The sequence below is a fragment of the Herpailurus yagouaroundi genome, unplaced genomic scaffold, assembly GCF_014898765.1.
Source record: "Herpailurus yagouaroundi ecotype Mexico unplaced genomic scaffold, PumYag 142, whole genome shotgun sequence".
NCBI lineage: Eukaryota > Metazoa > Chordata > Mammalia > Carnivora > Felidae > Herpailurus > Herpailurus yagouaroundi.
The window spans coordinates 38,360,177-38,374,641 of record NW_024412397.1 but is presented as its reverse complement, the minus strand read 5'-3'; the positions used below and the strand labels follow the sequence as shown (position 1 = coordinate 38,374,641).

Here is a 14,465-nt window from a genome sequence, read left to right as displayed (position 1 = left end):
CCGTTGTCAAGTGTGAGCATTTACTAAACTTAAAAGGAAATTTGAAGTTGCAGTTCCTATGGCAACTACAGCTTAGACACATTGCAAATTCACATATATTAATATATTTAAATCAAATTCTCATATACAAATATAATGTGATGGATTTAGAGTTGCTATGGAAATTGAGGCTGTGCTTTCTCTTTTCCTCAGGGACTTGAGTGTTCCAGCCTTAAAATCAGATCAATAGAAATATTAGAAAAATGGTTTCAAAAAGGAAGCAACCTAAGAAGTATAACAGAATAAAGTACTTGCACAATCACACTTAAATCCCTAAATGTAAATAGAAATAAATCCTAACAGTGTATTTCCAAAACTACTGAATATGTAAATACTCTCCCAATTAACTTTAATTTGGGTTCTCTAAGGCTATTCATATAATCTTAACAGGGTGTTCATGTTTATTGGTGTATTTAAGTGTTTACACATTTGTTGAGCACCTGTAATCTAAGTAAGCACTGCCTGTCACCTCCTTTGGGGAAAAGAGTTGCTTTTAATTTCCCAAAAAGTTTCTGTTCTGTGTTTTTAGAAGAGGCAGTGAAATGTGGCAGTGTATAGTGATTTTGTCCTTGTTCCAACCTTAATTTTATGGCCCAAAATATGGTCTCGCTTGGTCCGTATACCTTGTTCATTTGAAAAGAATATGTATTCTGCAGTTGTTGTTGCGTAGCGTTTTAGAAATATCAGATCAAGGTAGTGGATAGTGTTTTTCAGATCCTCTATGCTTTTACTGAGTTTTGTTTGTGTCTAGTTCGAATAATTGCTGTGAAGAGGGTGTTACATTGATTGTGGAATTGTCTTTTCTCCCTTTACTTCCTCTCAGTTTTTGTGTCCTGTATTGGGGCTCTGTTGTGAGATACATACATTGTTACGCTAAATCATTCCAATGAATTGACCTTTGTATTTTATGAGATGTCCCTCTTTATCTTCGTTAAAACTCTTAGTCTTGAAGTCTATTTTATCTGATACTAAACAGCCATGCTAGCTTTCTTATGCTTACTGCTTGCATGGTATATCTTTCCCCATGATACGTTAAACTTCTACCCGTCTTTGAGCTCATATTTAAAGTGTGCGGCTTATAAAAAGCATGTGATTGGGTCTTGCATTGTTATTCATCCTCATAATCTCTGGACGTTGGACTCTCCAGTCTGTTACAACTTAATGTAACTGTTGATTTAGCTGGATTTAGGTCTACCATATTATCATTTGTTTTCTGCTTATCTCCTCTTTTTTTTCTGTTTTCCTGTTGTCTTCTGGATTTTTTATGATTATTTTTTCAAGTTTTATTTGGAAATAACTTACATCGTTTATGAGTTTCATGAGTACAACATAATAGTTTGATTTAGATGTATTGTGAAATGATTACCACAATAGGTTCAGCTAACATCCATCTTCTCATATAGATACAATAAAAAAAGAAGAAAACAATCTCTCCTTATGATAAGAACTCTTAGGATCTACTCTCTTAACTTTCCTACAGATCCTACATCAGTGTTAGCGGTCACCATCATGTTATACGTTACATCCCTGGTGCTTATTTATCTGATAACTGGAAGTTTGTACCTTTTGGCTACCTTCCAGTTCACCTCTCCCTGCTCTCTGCCTCTGGTAACCACAAGTGTGATCTCTTTTACTGAGTTTATTTGTTTGTGTGTTTGTTTTAAAGAGACCACATGTAAGTGAGATCATACAATCTTTGTCTTTCTGTGTCATTTATTTCACTTAGCATAATCCCTTCAAGGTCCTCCTTCCATGTTGTTGCAGATGGCAGAATTTCATCATTTTTTATGGCCTAAAAATACTGTGTGCGTGTACCACAGTTTCTTTATCCATACATCCATCATTGGACATTAAAGTAATTTCCATGTCTTGGCTATTGTAAATAGTGCTATGAACATGGGGGTGCAGATACCTTTTGAGTTAGTGTTTTCATTTCCTTTGGATAAATACCCAGAAGTTGAATTGGTGGGTCATATGGTAATTCCATTTTTAATTTTTTGGGATCTTCCTTACTGTTGTCTTAGTGGCTGCACCAATTTACATTCCCACCAATAGTACACAGGGGTGCCCTTGTGTACTACACACATCCACACCAGTATTTGTTATTTCTTATCTTTTTGGTGATAGCCATTTTAATAGGCATGAAGTGATATCTCATTGTGGTTGTTTTTTTTTTTTTAATGCTCATTTATTTTTGAGACAGTGTGAGCAGGGGAGGGGCAGAGAGAGAGGGAGACACAAAATCTGAAACAGGTTCCAGGCTCTGAGCTGTCAGCACAGAGCCTGACTTGGGGCTCAAACTCACAAACTGTGAGATCATGACCTGAGCCGAAGTCAGACACTTAATTGACTGAGCCATCCAGGTGCCCCACTCTCATTGTGGTTTTAATTTACATTTCCCTAATGAATGCTGATGTTGAGCATCTTCCCATATACCTATTGGCCTTCCATATATCTTTGAAAAAATGTCAATTCATGTGTTTTGTCACATTTTTTCACTTTTTTTTTTAAATATGAAATTTATTGTCAAATTGGTTTCCGTACAACACCCAGTGCTCATCCCAGCAGGTGCCCTCCTCAGTACCCATCACCCACCCTCCCCTCCCTCCCACCCCCTATCAACCCTCAGTTTGTTCTCAGTTTTTAAGTCTCTTATGTTTTGGCTCCCTCCCTCTCTAACCTTTTTTTTTCCCTTCCCCTCCCCCATGGTCTTCTGTTACGTTTCTCAGGATCCACATAAGAGTGAAAACGTAAGGTATCTGTCCTCTGTATGTTTTGTCCATTTTTTTTAATTGTTATTTGAGTTGAGTTATTTGGGTTTTTTTGCTCTTGTGCTGTAGGAGTTCTTTATGTATTTTGGATATTAATCTCTCATCAGATATATGGTTTGCAAATATTTCTCCCATTCTCTAGGTTGTCTTTTAACTTTGTTGATGGTTTCTTTTGCTGTGCAGGAGCATTTTACTTCAGTGTAGTCCCACTTGTGTTTTTGGTTGCTTGCACTTTAGTTGCCATATCCATATTCTGGATTTTTCAGATATTGTATATTCCAACTTACTTGATTGCCTTTCTAACTATATCTCTTTGCATTAATTTTTTCAGTGGTTGCTCTAAGAATTACAATATATATACTTTCACAGTGTACTTAAAAATTGTATTTTCTCTTCATGTAAAATGCGGAACCCTGGCAACCCTTCCTCCCACTTTTGTTTGTCCCATATAGTTTGTATGACTATTACACTTGTCACATGTGCTACGTCCACATACATTATAAATCCCCCAGGACAATGTTACAACTTTTGTTTTAGACCAACACTGTTTTCGTAAGTGGCTTTTGAGCACGCGAAATGTGCTTATTCTGCACTGAAATGTGCTGTGTGTATGAAATGCATGCTGGATGTAGAAGACTTAGTATGGAAAAAAATGAATGCAAAATCTCTAATAATTTTATTAATTACATGTAGAAATCATAATCTGTATTTATTATGTGTATTTTTGCATACCTTACATTTCACATCTTAAAAATTTTTTAATTGACTGATTAACATATTTCTAGGAGGCAGTGCTGCTTTAGGCGATCGTGTGTGTTTAAAAGAAATTGAGAGAAAAAAGAGTGGGTTTTCCCCCCCTTCCTACCTTTTACCATTTCCAGTCGCCTTCATTCATCCCTGAAGCTCTGAGTTCCCTACTGATTTCATTTCTCTTCATACTGAAGAACTTGCTTTAGCATTTCTTACAGAGCAGGTCCATTGGCAACAAGTTCTTCCAGTTTCCTTCTTCTGTAAATGTCTTTTTTTCACGATCAAAAATTTCCATAGATAAAGAATTCCACCTGAATTCCACCTTTATGTGCTTTAAAAATGTCGTTTCAGTGTCCATGGCCTCCAGAGATGAGAAGGGCTTGCTTGTTCTAATCGTTCTTCCCCATGTGCAACATGTTTTTCCTCTCTGGGTGCAGTCAAGAGTTTCTTTATCTTTGGTTTTCAGTTAGTGGGACTGGGATGTGCCTAATCATGGTTCTCTTTGAATTTCTCTTGTTCTGGAGTTCATTAAGCTACTTTAAATCTGTTGAGTTTATGTCTTTTACCATATTTGGGAGACTTTCAGCCATTTTTCAGCTCCATTCTCTCTGTCCTTCTGGGACACATTTATCCATATGTTAGAGCTTTTGAAATTCTCCCACGGGTTTCTGAGGCTCTGTTCACCTTTTTCTCAGCACGCTCTCTCTTCTTTAGATTAGATGGTTTCTATTAATACGTCTTCAGGTTAACCCTCTTTGTCCTCTGTCATTTCCCTTCTATTGAGCATTTTTAAAATTTCAACCCTTGTATGTTTTCAGTTATTAATTCCCTTTTTTTCTGTCTCTATTGGTACTGCCTACCTTTCATTTATTGTGAACATCCTTCACTTCCCTGGGCATGGTTCTGATAGCTGCTTTAAAGCTCCTGTCTGCTGATGCTACCATCTGATCGCCTCACCATTGGCATCTGTTGATTTTGAGAACGTGTCACATTTTCCTGGATCTTTGTATGTTGAATAATTTTGGATTATATCGTAGACATTGTAATGTTCTGTTGTGGACATGGAAGCTTTTGGTGTATTGCTCCAAAGTGTTCTGATGTTTTTAATTTAACAGGGACTCAATTAGAGTCCATGTAAAAAGTACCCACGAAGTGAAATTTCACTCAGAGGGTCCTGACCTTGGTGTGAGGCCTGTGCCTTCATGCAGGACTTCCATTTCCTTACTACTGCCAAAACATATGTGTTCATTTACCTTTTGAGAACAGTCTGCCCTTTAAACACAAATGTTGCTCTCACCCCAAAGCCATTATTTATTCCAAGAAATGCATTTTCCCTTGTCTGTTCTTTAGACCAGACCAGTCCTTGATAGCATTTGACTTCTCAGAGCCGTAGGGTATGCACAGGCATCCTCCTTGGCCCTTTGTGGTCTCCGCATCAGGATGAGTCATGCCTATTTATTCTCTGCACCTTCCCGGTATGCTCCTGCTGTTAACTGTTCTCAGAGGCCTCAGTCACCTAACCACAAACTATACCTCCATATACCTGCTTACTTCTTCAAGGATCAAATATTCATTTTAAGAGATCATGTAATGTCAACTCAAAACAAGGAAGAGGTGCATTTTTCTTACGAGTCCCATAATTAGCAAGAATTGTCTTCAAGCAAATGCTAGCGGTTATTATATGAACGATGTATCTTTCACTCAGTCCCTGCCCCTTATCAGCATTGCATCCCCTTGACCTCCTCATATTAAGAAACCATCCCACTGCTAAGCTGCAAAGCAGGTAATGGCTGCTCATGGGAAGGAGAAGGCTGTTGGTAGTTTTGTTCCTCCAGTTATACATCTGTCTTATGTAAGATGTATAAGATATACCACAGGGCATTAGGATACTTTTCTCCTCAAACAATAGTTACAACTGTATTTCTCAACCTGTAATGATAAAACCACAGCAATATAATATGAGCAGTGCTCTGCCTTGCCAGGATACTGAATATCTGTGAGTTTGGAATATTGAGAGCACAGTGAGGAACAGAGACATGAAGAATTCAGGAGCTTTGGATAGGAATCTTCTGGCAGTATCTGTGGACAAGGCTGAGGGCCTTCATCCGAGGAACAGCCATGCATTTTTCATGGCCATCCAATGTACTTGCTTCCTGAGACTGCATCTTTGATAAAGGATTTACTAATTCAGTTTACAACTTTTAGTTATTTTGGCTTTTTGGAATCAAACCCTGACCTAGTTTTCTGTAAAACTAGAATATTTGAAAGCTTAGAGATCAAAACCTACAACCATAACCCCTGTTGTAGAGGTAGGGAAACTGAGGCACAGAGAGGTTCAGTAACTTTCCAGGGTCATACACTAGAAATAGGGCGCCCAGGGGCGCCTGGGTGGCTTAGTCGGTTAAGCATCCGACTTCAGCTTAGGTCATGATCTCACAGTCTGTGAGTTCGAGCCCCGCATCAGGCTTTGTGCTGACAGCTCAGAGACTGGAGCCTGCTTCGGACTCTGTGTCTCCCTCTCTCTCTGCCCCTCCCCAACTCATGCTCTGTCTCTCTCTCTCTCTCTCTCTCCCGCCCCCCCCCAAAAACAAATAAATGTTAAAAAAAAAAGTTTTTTTAAATAAAAATTAAAAAAAAAAAAAAAAGAAATAGGGGGCCCAGAGTTTGAAGCCTGACCTTGTGATTCCAAAGCCTACTCTTTAAACCATGATATTGCCTCTGAAATATTATGGATGTGGTCTTGTTTTATGTTCTGATCTTCTCCTTACACTATGCTGAACCACAGTACATTTTCACAAACCAGATTCAAATTGCATAGTGTGTGGAGGAAATGAAAGTCTCTGCAGTGGCATAAAGGCTGGAACCAGAGCACATGCTGTTGCATTTGAATGAACTCCATTTTTATTTTTAAAACTAGCAGCCGCTTTTTCAAGTTTAAAAACATTCTCATTCATCCTTGCAGCAGGTTCTGGGTGAGAGTTGCCGTCTTTTGTACAGGTTTGTAAAAGCAGGAAACCTTGAGTCACTTGTTCCAGGCCTCTTTGCAGCCTGGAAGCAGACATGTACGTGAAGCCTGGGATACTGGGTCCTGGATTAGCGGGATTCCTCATCTCTGATTTCTTAACCCTTGGATTGACCTCATTCTCTGAATGGATGGTCTAGGTGATTTCAAAGGGAAGAGTAAGCCCTTCAGACACAACTGACATGTATTTTGGCCTCTTGGGCTCTGTTCCTTCACTCACGGCCTTGCAGGAGAGGACCAATGGCCTCCATTATTGTCCCACCTGCACTGGGAAGTAAAGCATCAAGGCCTCTTTTAAACAGCATTGATTCCTTTCATAACTGGTATTGGGTCATTTTCACTGCTCCCTGGGTATGTTGAAATACTCATTGGTTTTGTGCTAAATCCCACGTGTTACCCCCATCATCGCTTTTCTCTCTGTTGGAATAATAACTTGGCATCTGGCTTCTCTGCCTCACGACAAAACTTAGGAGGTCTCAGAGGCAATGATTTAGCATTTATTCTCCATTTCCGTAAACAGAGTATCACAGGTCACCCATGGACCTATTTTTCTTTTTTTCTTCCTCCCTCCCTGCCCCCCGTAAGAGAGCAAAGGTACACTTTTATTTACTTTACAGTGAGTTTAAATCCTTGAAGGGCACAGTATCACATGGATTCTGTGGCCAATGGCTTTAGCACTAAGGTTGCTTTGGAATTTGGCATGAACCACGGCACTGTTTCCATGAGCACGAGTTACTTTTCCCCAGATTACTCTGGTTTTGTTCAGTTTGCCACCAGGAGTCACTGTGCTCTTCTTTGCTTTCTACACATAAGCACATCTCTTGCCTAGATACAGTTCTGTTTCATCTCAAGCATAAACGTCTTGAATTTTAAGAAGAGCTCTGTGCTGTCTCTGGTTCTGGAGACCCCGCTTTCTCCAGCAAAAATGGCCTTGGACCACAGCCTTCCAGACATACTTGTCATTTTAGGAGTCCTGCTCCCAGCAGGCCTCCACAGGTTCCAAGATGGCAGAACGAGGTCTGTTTTCCTTATTGGTGCCATTCTTTGTCACTTGGTATGTTGGGCAGGAAGAGAAACATTGTTTACTTTGAAGAATTTCATTTAGAATTTGTTGAATTGATTTAAATTGAATCACAGCATGTCCATTTGGATCCAGGAAGATGCAGCACTGAAGCCCACGTGTATGACTATTTTCGGCATCCTCTCCAGTCCTCTCTATCACCTGAGGAGCCCCTTGTACTGTAGCTGCGGAAATAGTATATGGTGTACTACACAATGGCTCAGGAAAAAAACCTTCTTAAACAGCTCCTGTTTGCTGGAGTCGTTGCTCTTTTTATGAAAGCTTTGCTTGGATTTTCGCTCAGTCTCTCAACACATATTTGTCAGGGCACCATAAGAAGTTCTGGAAACACATCATGATTCGGGGAAGTTACAGTCTTGTGATGAAAACCTGGTAATAAATAGACAATAACAACAAAGTGAGGTCTGTGCTATCAGGGTGTGTAGGAAGACCATCAGAGCTGGTCTTGTGGATTCTAGAAAGGCTTTTTGGGGGAAATGGGGGTTTTGACGACGAGTCACTGAATGAGTAGAAGTTAGCCAGGTTAAGAGTATGGACAAGAGCACTGCAAACAGAAAGAGTAGAATATCGATGTCAAGAGAGAATATGCTGTATTTGGTAAAGTGTGTGTTATTCTGCGTGGATATTGCGAAGTAAAGCTGCAGAGGTGAGTGGGGCCCTTGTATAATGAGTGGAGAGGTGATACTCAGACTGTGTTGCTGCAAAACAACTACTACAAACTTAGCAGCTTAAAACAACACACATCTATTGTCTTACACCTTCTGAAGTCCAGGTCGAGCCTAGCTGTGTTCTGTGTTCTAGGGTCCCACCGGGCAGCAATCCAGGTATCTTCTGGGGCTGTGGTCTAATCAGAGGCTTAACTGGGGAGAGCTCTCAGGTTGTGACAGTTTCCTTGACGCTGCAGAACTGAGGTTTCAGTCTCCTGGTGGCAGCTGCTCTCAGTTCCCAGAGGCCACCTGCGCTTCCTTGCCACATGGGCTTTTCCAGCATGGGTGCTTACGTGGCATCTTGCTGCTTCTAGACCCATAGGATTCTCTCTGGTGTGTATGCTAGCCAAACAGAGTTCTGTAGAGTACCGTAATCATGAGAGCGACCTCCCATCACCTTTGTCATATTCTGTTGCTTAGAAGCAAGGCACAGGCTGCACCCATACTCTAGAGGAAGGGACTATACAAAGATTAGAATACCAGGAGGTGAAGATTATTGGGGAGAGGAGGTCACCATAGGTTCTGTTGGTCACAGAGGTTTATGCTTTAAAGGGAACAGTTGGGAGTCACTGAAAGGTTTTAAGCACAAGTTTGCTGTTTGGTATAGAAAATACATGGCGGGTGGCACAGTTACAGTCCAGAAGACTAGCTAAGAAGCTGTTCCAACAAACCATGTAGGAGACGAGGTTGGCCAAGGATATACGATGCACATTTTTCTGGCTTGGTGGTTGGTTGGTGAAAGCAGAGAAGCTGGAGCCAGGAGCCAGTTGTAGTAAAAGATTCATATGAGGCTCAGCTCTGGTTCTCGCCTCCCTGAGCTCCAGCTCTGTGGCCTCAGACCACATCTCTCTGTTTGCAAGAGAGTCTGGGGAAGATCGTGTTGATGGAGCACAGTCAACTTGCCACCACCAGAAAAATAACCTAAAATACTGGTCTTAACAGTGGAGTCAGGACTGTATCTGTCCATCATGAAGTATTGAGTGCTCGTGTTCCTACGCAATAGCCATCTTAATTTGAAGACTTTTGGCTTGAAGGGCTGCTGTATGCCAGGAGTACAGTGATGCCGCGGTGTCATGGTGATGCCTGTGTGTTTTAACTCTTGATGGTCTGGCTAGGTTTGTCGGGCTGTTTCACCCACTAGCTTTTCTTCCTCCTGCAGTAAACAGGCAAGGGGGCGCCTCTCTAACTTGTTGGGATTCTGGTGTGTATTGTTTTCATGGGAGTGAGGGATCCTTGCCATTTCTAGAGAGAAGTTGCCCTGAGGACAAGTTAAAAACGAGAATTTGAACTAAGACAGTGATTGCTCGGCACCTAATGTGTTTCAGAGCACCCTTAATTACCTACCAAGATGTGAGAGGAGTCGGTTTATCATAAGGAAATACACGCCACATTCAAACAACTATTCAAAAGTTAGCTATTTTAATACTTGAGCCATTCTAAGAGGAGAAGTTCTGTGCGTTTTTTCCCACTATGAAAAATTCTCAGAAACCATAGTGACTCAGGCAGAGCCTGGAAAATACTGGAGAATCACATGATGGCTAAAAATAAGCACATCATCTCCAGCAGGGACAGTAACCAGGGCAGAAGTAATTCAGTTTTCTGAGTGCTCGTGCTGGCCAGCCAAGCTCAGGTCCTCTTGGCCACCGCGGGGGCAGGCTTTGTGACCCCTGGCCGGGGAAGGGGAGCCTTCAGGCTCTGAGGCTCTGGGTGCAGAGGCAGCCACGCCATCCCAGGCCTCTCACTCTGAGTGTAGTTCCCTGGCTTGCTCCCAGGGCAGAACCAGTTATCACACTGTGTAATGACCCTGAGGAGTGAATTGGGAGGGACACACGCTGACTCATAGCCCTTGTCACCGCCTACTGTTCTTCAGCCTTCCTCTCAGAGTCAATAGCAGATGCTATTGATCACAAAATGTTTTTTAGGTTGCTGTTAACATTACAAAATGGAAGCCGTATAAAACAGCCAGACGTTTGGTGCCTATTTTGTAGGGTACATGATGGGGCTTTCTGAACTGGCGCATTGTAAATGATTTACCTTAAAGGAAACTCGTCTTGAGCACTCACTACTCATACCAGGAAAATCACGGCAGTGGCCTCCTCTCTGGCCACTCTGCCTCTGCCCTCACCCTCCTGCAGCCCATTCTCCACACAGCAGTCAGACCATGTCACTCCTCAGCTCGGGACCCTGCCGCGGCTTCCCTTTCCCCTTAGAACGAAAGCCCACCTCCTGACTGCGGCCTCTGAGTCCCGACAATCTGCCCCCTCCTGCACTGGCCCAGGCTTGCTCTGCGGCAGCACTCCACCTGGCCCCTGCCCCAGATGAGGTAGGGCCTTCGTGTGGGCATCAGGCCTTGCCGTTGCCTGGAGTGCTCTGCTCCTGGGCTGTTCAGGGCACCAGCTTCACCCCTCTCAGGCCTCTGTTCCAATCTGACTTTCTTAGGCCTGGAAGTAAGGGTTCCTCCTGCACCTGGCAAGTCTCTTTCAGGGATTCTGGAAGGTTATGCCTCTGGAGCTGTCACAAGAGACATAGGCTTCTGTGAGGAACAGGACTTGCGGGTCAGGGTGACTGCCACATGGGCCTGGCGTACGTCTCGCCTCATGTCTCTGCTAGCCTGCGGCAGCACTCGCATCAAGAGGGCTCCGTGATCTTGACCCCTGTCCTTCTGAGGGAACCTGGGTCTAGTGAGGCCCATGGGAGGCTCCTGGGTCTGCAGAGCTGAGACTGGAGAAAGACACGTGCTGGGCACTCAGACACCCGGAGCTGCTACTGCAGAGGCTGCTCACCCTCGCCCTGCTCTGCCGGTCTCTTCTCCATAGCATTTGCTTGCCGGTTTATTATGGCACTTACTAATGTATCATGATGTTTATTATCTCATTTCTGCTGTTAGAATGTAAATTCCACAAAGGCATTTTCTATGTTTCATTCATTGATTTATCCCAACTGCCTATAGCTTGCCAGGTACACAGTAGGAGGTCAGTAAATGTTGGCTGCTTGAATGAAGGAGTCAGGGTTATTTAAGAAGGGGCACAGAGGGGCGCCTGGGTGGCGCAGTCGGTTAAGCGTCCGACTTCAGCCAGGTCACGATCTCGCGGTCCGTGAGTTCGAGCCCCGCGTCGGGCTCTGGGCTGATGGCTCAGAGCCTGGAGCCTGTTTCCGATTCTGTGTCTCCCTCTCTCTCTGCCCCTTGCCCATTCATGCTCTGTCTCTCTCTGTCCCAAAAATAAACGTTGAAAAAAAAATTTTTTTAAATAAATAAATAAATAAATAAATAAATAAATAAATAAATAAAAAAGAAGGGGCACAGAGACTCCAGCTTGCTGATTTTCAAGATAGAGGGTGAATGGAACTGGAGAACCGAGGCCTTGGTGCCCACTGGTGGTTTATGGGTTAAAATTTTTATAGAGATTTCTTGAAAGAGAGTCTGATGTTCTTACTACTTTAGTGGTTTAGTTTTTATCTTGCTAGTGTCTGGAACTGGGAAACCTGTGTACTTCATCATTGGTCGGATCATATTCGCTGAGTAACAGCACTACTAATGTGAGCTCACATTTATCGAGCACCTACCATGCGCCAGGCTCTTAAGGACCTGTCCTGTGCTCTTCCCGACTGTGGGAAACAGGCACTACTTTTGCGGTCTTTCGCATCCAGGGGTCCAGGTAGCAGCACCCGGACTGCCGTGAAGGCCACCTGGCGACCGGGCCCCCAAGCTCAGCCACTGCCTCCCTAAGGGCAAGCCAGAAGGATTACCACTTCCATACCCGATCCCCGTGCCCACACGGCTGGTGTGCTTTCTGCTAGGCTCCAAGGTGCTCAGAAAAGGGGCTGCCCACTTTTACAAGCTGACCCTGAAGTGGCGAGAAGGAAGAGCCACACTTGGCCGCGGGCTGCACTGGTGACAGAAGCCCTAAAGGGCCGTGAACTAGTAATTTCAGAATATACGAACCAGCCTCTTAATAACCTGCTGAATCAGAGCATCCTGGAGCCCCCGTTGATGTTCCACGTGGACTGGACTCTGGCCGCAGAGGCGCTTTCCTTTGTTTTGCCCTCAGAGAACTCATTAGGAGCCTACAAAGGGGAGGCGTGGAGCCATTTTCCAAGAAAAGGGTCAGACCCCAAAGCCGTGAGAAGGGTGGGGGCGCAGTCGGTCATATTGCAGTGTGGCCACTCCAGTGTCCGTTTCGGCACTCAGGAAACCCTCTTGCTGTGGGAGCTCCATCCTCTCGTCACTCCAGCCCTATACTCTATCCCCAGCAGTGGCTTTATTTACTTTTATTTTAACCAAGTTCATTCCCGTTCCCAGTTAAAAAATAAAATCTGTTGACCAAGGTAAAAAGGATAAGGAAGTGATGGCAGGTCATCCACAAATAACCAATCAATGTAGGTACAGTGCATCTTCTGTCATGTTTCAGGTCTGTGGGGTTTTGCTTTTGACATACGGCATAATTGACATACAGCATAATCATTTCAGGCATAAACATGATTGAATATTTGTATATATTGCAAAATGATCACGACAATAAGTCTAGATTAACATCTGTCACTGTATGATTAGAATATTTTTTTTGTGATAAGAACTTTTAAGATCTACTCTCTTTGCAACTCTCAAACATACAGTGTTCCATATAACCACCTTGCTGTACATGAGTTCCTCAGACTTACTTTGTAACGGGAAGTTTTTTTTGTATTACTTAGATTCAAATTAGTTAACATATAGTGTACTATTGGTTTCAGGAGTAGAATGTAGTGACTTATCACTGGCATATAACACGCAGTGCTCATCCCAACAAGTGCCCTCCTTAATGCCCATTGCCCATTGAGCCCATCTTCCCATCTACCTCCCCTCCAGCAATCCTCAGTTCGTTCTCTGTATTTAAGAGTCTCTTATGGTTTGCCTCCCTGTTTTTATCTTATTTTTCCTTCCCTTCTTGTGTTCAGGTGTTTTCTTAAATTCCATATATGAGTGAAATCATATGATATTTGTTTTCTCTGACTGACTTATTTAGCTTAGCCAAATACACTCTAGTTCCATCCACATTGTTGCAAATGGCAAGGTTTCATTCTTTTTGACTGCTGAGTAATATTCCATTGTATATGTACACCATATCTTGATCCATTCATCGGTCAATGGACACTTGAACTCTTTCCATAATTTGGCTATTGTTGATAGTGTTGCTATAAACATTGGGGTGAGGGGTGCCTGGGTGGCTCAGTCAGTAAGCGTGCAACTCTTGGCTTCCGCTCAAGTCCTGATCTCACAGTTTGTGAGTTTGAGCCCTGCATGGGGCTCTATGCTGACAGTGTGGAGCCTGCTTGGCAATTCTCTCCCTCCCTCCCTCCCTCTCTGTCTCTCTCTCTCTCTCCCTGTCTTTCTCTCTGCCCCTGCCCCACTTGCGCTATCTCTGTCTCTTTCAAAATAAACAAACTTAAAAAAACAAATAAACAGAAATAAAAATAAACATTGGAGTGCCTGTGCCCCTTCAAATCCGCATTTTTGTATCCTGGAGATAAGTACCCAGTAGTGCAGTTGCCGGGTTGTAGGTTAGTTCCATTTTTAACTTTCCAAGGAACCTCCATACTGTTTTCCAGAGCTGCTGCACCAGTTTGCATTCCCACCAACAGTGCGAAAGGTTCCTTTTCTCTGCATCTTCGCCGACATCTGTTGTTTCCTGAGTTAATTTTAGCCATTCTGACAGGTGTGATTTGGTATCTCATTGTGTATAACTGGAAGTTTCTACCTTTTGACCACCTTCACCTATTTCACCTACTCCCCAGCCCCCACCTCTGTGGGGTTTTTAACTGAGTGAAAAGGACCCGGGGGTGGAGGGGAATATGCTCTCAAATTAGGGAAGAAGCTGGGGATGACCAGAAGGTCAATTGCCTCCTGAGCGTGTATGCACGCGTGCACATGTTTTTAATGTCTCTGTGGTTCTTGTCAACAGTTTTAATGTCATATTTTTAGCTCCTCTGTTTATGACTTTGGCAGAAGGAATACAGCAGATTAAGTGAGAAGAATGTTTAAATTCCATCAGAGCTCCGGCCATGAAGGATAAAGCCGAGTACAATGCTTTTCTTTGCTTTATCGTTATGAATTCATT

General features: G+C 43.0%; 1 protein-coding gene and 1 long non-coding RNA gene across 5 annotated transcripts in view; one reads left to right on the top strand and one right to left on the bottom strand.

The window, feature by feature from the left end:
* The window catches only part of LOC121033017 (uncharacterized), a 7,093-nt gene extending 2,566 nt beyond the window's left edge, over positions 1-4,527 (bottom strand). Inside the window, exon 1 of the long non-coding RNA XR_005791652.1 lies at positions 3,676-4,527. This is a non-coding gene — a long non-coding RNA (uncharacterized LOC121033017). The remainder of the gene's footprint in view (positions 1-3,675) is intronic.
* Positions 1-14,465, top strand: part of MAPRE2 (microtubule associated protein RP/EB family member 2) — a 161,408-nt gene that overhangs the window by 128,845 nt on the left and 18,098 nt on the right. The window lies entirely within an intron of this gene.